This window comes from Octopus bimaculoides, chromosome 26 (assembly GCF_046866305.1).
Source record: "Octopus bimaculoides isolate indiv1 chromosome 26, ASM4686630v1, whole genome shotgun sequence".
NCBI lineage: Eukaryota > Metazoa > Mollusca > Cephalopoda > Octopoda > Octopodidae > Octopus > Octopus bimaculoides.
Genome location: NC_142953.1, coordinates 18,170,604 through 18,177,032, shown reverse-complemented (window position 1 = coordinate 18,177,032; position 6,429 = coordinate 18,170,604). Strand labels below are relative to the sequence as shown.

The window sequence follows — 6,429 nt, the reverse complement described above, 5'->3', positions numbered from 1 at the left end:
ATATATACGACGGGCTTCTTTCAGTTTCCGTCTACCAAATCCCCACACAAGGTTTTCGTCGGCCTAAGGCTGCAGTAGAAGACACTAGCCCAAGGTGCCACGACGCGGGATTAGGCCAGGAATCATAAGGTTGGGAAACAAACTTCGTTACACACAACCACGTCTGCGCCTATATTTACAAACGGAGACAAGGTATACCATATTTGTACAACAGAGAAAACACACTTATTGTTAATGACGTAAATGCCAGAGCGACCGTTAACAATAAGAATAAACTGATTTCAAATTTTGACACAAGACCAGCAATTTCGGGGGAGGGGGTAAGTCGTATACATCAACGCCAGTGCTCAACTGGTACTTACTTTATCGACCCCGAAAGGATGAAAGGCAAAATCGACCACGGTGGAATTTGAACTCAGAACGTAGCGACATCGCTAAGCATTTCACCCGGCGCGCTAACGTTTCTTATTTCTTTATTGCCCACAAGGGGTTAAACATAGAGGGGACAAACAAGGATAGACAAAGGGATTAAGTCGACTACATCGACCCCAGTGCGTAGCTGGTACTTAATTTATCGATCCCGAAAGGATGATAGGCAAAGTCGACCATGGTGGAATTTGAACTCAGAACGTAACCGCAGACGAAATACCGCTAAGCATTTCGCCCGGCGCGCTAACGTTTTTGCCAGCTCGCCGCCTTCGCCGTATTAATAATAAGAATGAATTAACTACAAAATAAGATGAGTGAAAGCATCCAATAAGTTCTGATGTTCCTTGTTGAAGTTATACATCGACAGAACTTTCATGACATATTATGGCCGTGAGAGTGCAACATTTTTAACCACCAAACAACGAGCCTTCACTAGGAGCTTGTGATAAGAATATAATGTTGAAAAAATATCATATCAATACGAATATGATATAAGCACCCCACCCCAAACAGGCCGGCTTTGTGCCAAGATTTGAAACCAACATGAATATGATATAAGGCAACGAGCTGGCAGAATCGTTAGCGCGCCGGGCGAAATTCTTCACGGCATTTCGTTTGTTTTTACATTCTGTGTTCAAATTCCGACGAGGTCGACTTTGCTTTTATCCTTTTGGGGTCGATAAAATAAGTACCAGTTGAACACTGGGGCCGATGTAATCGACTTTGCCACTCCCCCAAACCTGCTCACCTTGAGACAAAGTTTGGATGTATCGAAATCCTTATAGCAAAATTGGAATTTCACGTCGCATCGACAAAGAAGGGCCCGGAAGGACACAGCTACAGAGAGTTTTTATTTCGATGCGTTGCCATGTCGTCTCATGCGGCAATACTGGGCGATCGGAGAATTAAAGATCCTGTTGCAGGTGTTGCAGTAGCGCTCTCCGTCATCTGGGGGTAGATTAGATTCAGCTTTACTCTGGTCTCTTTTCTCCGTCAGCAAGCTGACCCTGACTGCCTTAAAGTCAGACATGGCTTGAGAGTAATTGTGGAGTGCTCAGCCACTTGCACGTTAATTTCATGAGCAGGCTGTTCCGTTGCTCGGATCAATTGGAATGTTCTTCGTCGTAACCGACGGAATGTCAGTCACATATACACACTCACACATATCTATGTGTATACTTGTCTTTACGTTTAATCTCTCATCGCTTGACAACCGGTGTCGGTTTGTTCATGTCACGGTACGCTACCGAGAAACAGACACATATGATAAATAACAGAGGTTGTTTATCTTTTATCTTTTACTTGTTTCAGTCATTAGACTGCAGCCATGCTGGGGCACTGCCTTGGTGAATTGTAGACAAGCAAATCAACTCCAATCTTTATTGAAAATAAAGGAGTAAAATAAACACAAGGCAATATTTCGGCCATAAATTCCCTTTAACAAGAATAGACGAGAGCAGCGTGTTTATACGCAGATAGTTGAGGATAAATTAGGGGTTGTAATATATGCCAATTTGGCGCCTTGCAACCTTTGTTTCGATGTCGTTCACCGAACCTCTTACTTACCCGGGACGATTAAGAGAGAGAGAAAAGCACTCTATCAGAATTTGATCGATCGAACCACAGGTTTGTATAGCAAGGTCCTTAACCACTCAGCCACACATACACACGCACGTTGGATGAATAGAAAAAGAAATATTGTACAAAACAAGACTATATTGTCTAAGTAATATATGAATACAGTAAGAATGAATGCATTATCCTTCGAGTGTGATAAGAATTTAATAACAATATAATAAGCCCCAAAGAATTGCCGAAGTGTATACTAAAAATTATTAATAAACACAAACACAAACAACGAATTAGGTGAAATTGTATTTAATTATTTTACACCGTTGTTTATTTTTATACACGTAATTTGTGTTGTCTTCTAAATTCTTTATTTGCTGTCTTATTTTGTTTTTCCTAATGTTTTTCATTTAAAAAATCTCTTTCGACTTTTTGTTGCTAATAAGGTAAAAAAAAGAAGAATATCTTTGTATGTATGCGTATATGTATTTATTATTTATTATGTTATGCATATATATATATATATATATATATATATATATATATATATATATATATATATATATGTATATATATATATATATATATATATATATATATATATATATATATATATATATATATATATGTATGTATATATATATGTATTGTATATTGTTTTACATATATATATATTTATATATAACATAATATATATTTATACATATATTGTGACACATATATATATATTTATATATGTATAAATATATATTATGGTTTATATATATACATACACAGACACAGACACACACACATATACACGTAGACAAAGAAATGGTAAAATATGACATGCTATTATTATTATTATTATTATTATTATTATTATTATTATTATTATTATGCTATTGCTATTAAAACCAGTTTTTATTAAAACCAGAAAATATTTTCTTGCTTTAATCGCTTCTTTTATTCTGGTGTTGTTTTTCGGTTGGAGTTTGTTTTATCTCAACAGGATTATAGTAATGACATTAATAATAATAATAATAATAATAATAATAATAATAATAGTGCATTATCAATAGTAATAATGATAATAATAATGATAATAATAATGATAATAATAATAATAAAGCAGTAAGATAAAGAAGAAAGTGGATAATAATAATAATAATAATAATAATAATAATAATAATAATAATAATAAGTAGAAGAAGAAGAAGAAGAAGAAGAAGAAGAAGAAGAAGAAGAAGAAGAACAACAACAACAACAACAACAACAAAGACAACAACAGATGTTTGACAATATCAATTAACGGGTAAACAAAACAGGTTGGAAGGCGGAGGGGAGGAGAAGGCGGGGAGGAGAAAGTGGAGGGGTGAAGAAGGAGGCGTGAAGAAGGAGGAGAGGAGGAGAAGGAGGAGAGGAGGAGAAGGAGGGGAGGAGAAGAAGGAGAAGGAAGGGAGAAGGAAGGGAGAAGGAAGAGAAAGAGGGAAAGGAGGAGGAGGAGGGAAAGATAAGGAGAAGGAGGAACAGCAGAAGGAGGACGAGGAGGATGATAGATACGAAGAAATCGGACGGTAAAGAGAGAGAATGAGAGAATGAGAGAACGAGAGAATGAAGAAGACGCAATGTTACAGAAAAAACAAAAAAAAACAAATAAAAGATAGAAAAACATCCAAAAATTATCCAAATATAAAAATAGAGTTCTCTGCGAATTAACAAGGATGTCACTGATTCCTTCCTCTTCGTCGTCCTCCTCATTTCTTCCTCCTCCTCCTCCTCCTCCTCCCCCCCTCCTCCTCCTCCTCCTCCTCCTCCTCCTCCTCATCATCATCATCATCACCATGAGTGTTATCTAACCCAAAGTTTCTTAACGGGGCCATATGGAACTCGAGGAGGCGTTTTGGAGTAAAGGAGCGCTGACGGCAGGGGGGGGGGCGTTATGGGATTTGGGGGCGATAGGGGGCGGGCACTCGAAGATCCTCGACTTTGGTAAGTTTAATTTGAAATTAACGAGTAGTAGCCATATTTTCACATCTCTGCGCCAGCCAGGTAAAAAAAAAACCATGCCGTTTTGTTTCAAATTTTAAAAAAATTTAAAAAACACTTCTTCCACTTTGACGGCACCAACCAAATTCCTGGTACTATGTGTAAACTGGTGTCGCTAAAGTGAAACCCCCAAAGCAAAACCAAAAACTAAAAGCAGATGAATAGTGACAGACGTCTAAAAGAAAAAAAAGCAATGAATAAAAGCAAAAACCTGAATGTGTGTGTGTGTGTGTGTGGGGGCAAATATATAAAGAATGGTGGTCAGAATTTTAGATGAAACTAGCTTTTGGGAGTGGCTGATAGGTGTGTGTATGTGTTTGTGTATGTGTTTGTGTATGTGTTTGTGTATATGGGTTTGCTTACCAACCACATGGTTCTCGGTTCAGTCCCACTGCGTGGCACATTGGGCAAGTGTCTTCTACTATAGCCTCGGGCCGACCAAAGCCTTGTGAGTGGATTTGGTAGACGGAAACTGAAAGAAGCCCGTCGTATATATGTATATATATATATATATATATATATATATATATATATATATATACGTGTGTGGGTGTTTGTGTGTGTGGGTGGGTGTGTGTGTGTGTGTGTGTGTGTGTGTGTGTGTGTGTGTGTGTGTGTGTGTGTCTGTGTTTGTCCTCCTAGCAATGCTTGACAACCGATGCTGGTGTGTTTATGTCCCCGTCACTTAGCGGTTCGGCAAAAAGTGACCGATAGAATAAGTACTAGGCTTACAAAGAATAAGTCCCGGGGTCGATTTGCTCGACTAAAGGCGGTGCTCCAGCATGGCCGCAGTCAAATGACTGAAACAAGTAAAAGAGTAAAAGAGAGTAAGAGATATGATTGCGTGTATTGCCGTTTTGAATTCCTTTCTGCGATTGAACTTAAATTGACCCCTTGCTATTAAAGATCCAACCACACACACGTCTGTTTTAGGTTTTGTACCCATTTGAACTGCGGCCATACACCAGATAACGTGGTAAGTCTTATGTTCCGAAATTTAAATTTTGAATTTGTTTTAATTATAAAATTACATCTCCGCTAAAAACACATCTTTTGGCTTTGGAAAGCAGAATTTTTTCGTTCTCTTTCTACATTTTTTGTTAAGTTAGAATTTCTATGTTTTGGTCAGGATTTTCCAATTTTCTTTTTTCTTTTATCAAGCAATGGACAGAAGCATTAAAAAATTCGAACAAAATGTAAACATTTTTTCCTTTCCCTTAATACTAACAAGAGCCTAGTATGAGGGAGATTTGGTTGTTATTTCTTGTAAATTGAACAACCATACAGAGAGTACCTCATTGCCTCATTTGTTGATGTGTATAAGTAAACAAAAACAAAAAGAAAACAGACACTAGCAAACACACGCACACACACACACACACACACACACACACACACACACACACACACACACAATATATGAATGGATGTATACATAATTTATAGCTTGGCCTAGTCTTCAGTTTTTGTCAAAGTGTCCGAAAATATTATATGAATGTATGTATACATAATTTATGTAGGAGTTAGTCCGTTTCACTCACAAAATCTGCATTTTTAAAAGAAAGTAAAAAATTTGAAAATTGTTCCCTTACGTGTTATTCGAGTTGGATGCTAAAGTATAAATTTCACCGGGTACAACCTTAAAGTTGACACCACTAAGTTGACGCCGCTACAACGCAGAAAATTTCCATCTCATTATTGGCTAAAAATAGGCAGTTTTTTCGATTGTTAAATGTCTGTAACTTCTACTTCAAATTTTTTCTCCAGGAGTTCATGGCTTCACAGAAATAAACGTGGAAAACTGCATCAATATAACCGATTTTCAGATTTTCTTTACTTCCTTTTAAAAATGCAGATTTTGCGAATGAAACAAAATAGACCGCAAAATATAACGTATAAGTTGTCATATGTTGCTATAGTAACTAGCTGTTAATGCTTCGCTGTCTGTTGATTGGCTAAAATTACACAAATTTTTCAACTTTAATTCCAAACAACATCAGATTCTTTAATTTAAGTAATTAGTTGAGTGTAATCAAAATTCCGAACTCCGTCCATTGCCCAAGTTTGAAAACAATCTGATTAAAATTAAAGGGGGCTGATTTTGTGACTCTAACTAACTAGACCCCTATTTTGCCTCGCTGTGCTGAATCTTCTCGTCTACACGCGGTCTCTCTGTACATGTTTCGATTTTGCTAACGTACATTACCTCTGCTTATATCATTTAGAATTTTATTTTAGGTATTTTTCGTGAATTTTCGTGAATTTTCGTACTAGTCTAAATATATTTCATGGAGTTTTCTGTGTTTTTATACATTTTTCACCTTTCGTGAAGTTTTTCTGTGTTTGTTTAGTTTTTGCTTGTTGATAAAAGCCTAGAATGGCCACATCCAAGTCGTTTAACTG

The 6,429-nt window shown here is 36.8% G+C and overlaps 1 long non-coding RNA gene across 1 annotated transcript; it reads right to left on the bottom strand.

The window, feature by feature from the left end:
• Positions 1 to 2,291: 2,291 nt before the first annotated feature.
• Positions 2,292 to 5,907, bottom strand: LOC149130965 (uncharacterized). The gene is made up of 2 exons (XR_016238493.1): positions 5,619 to 5,907; positions 2,292 to 2,436 (listed from the first exon to the last, which is right to left on the bottom strand). It is a non-coding gene; the product is annotated as an uncharacterized LOC149130965 (long non-coding RNA).
• Positions 5,908 to 6,429: the final 522 nt, after the last annotated feature.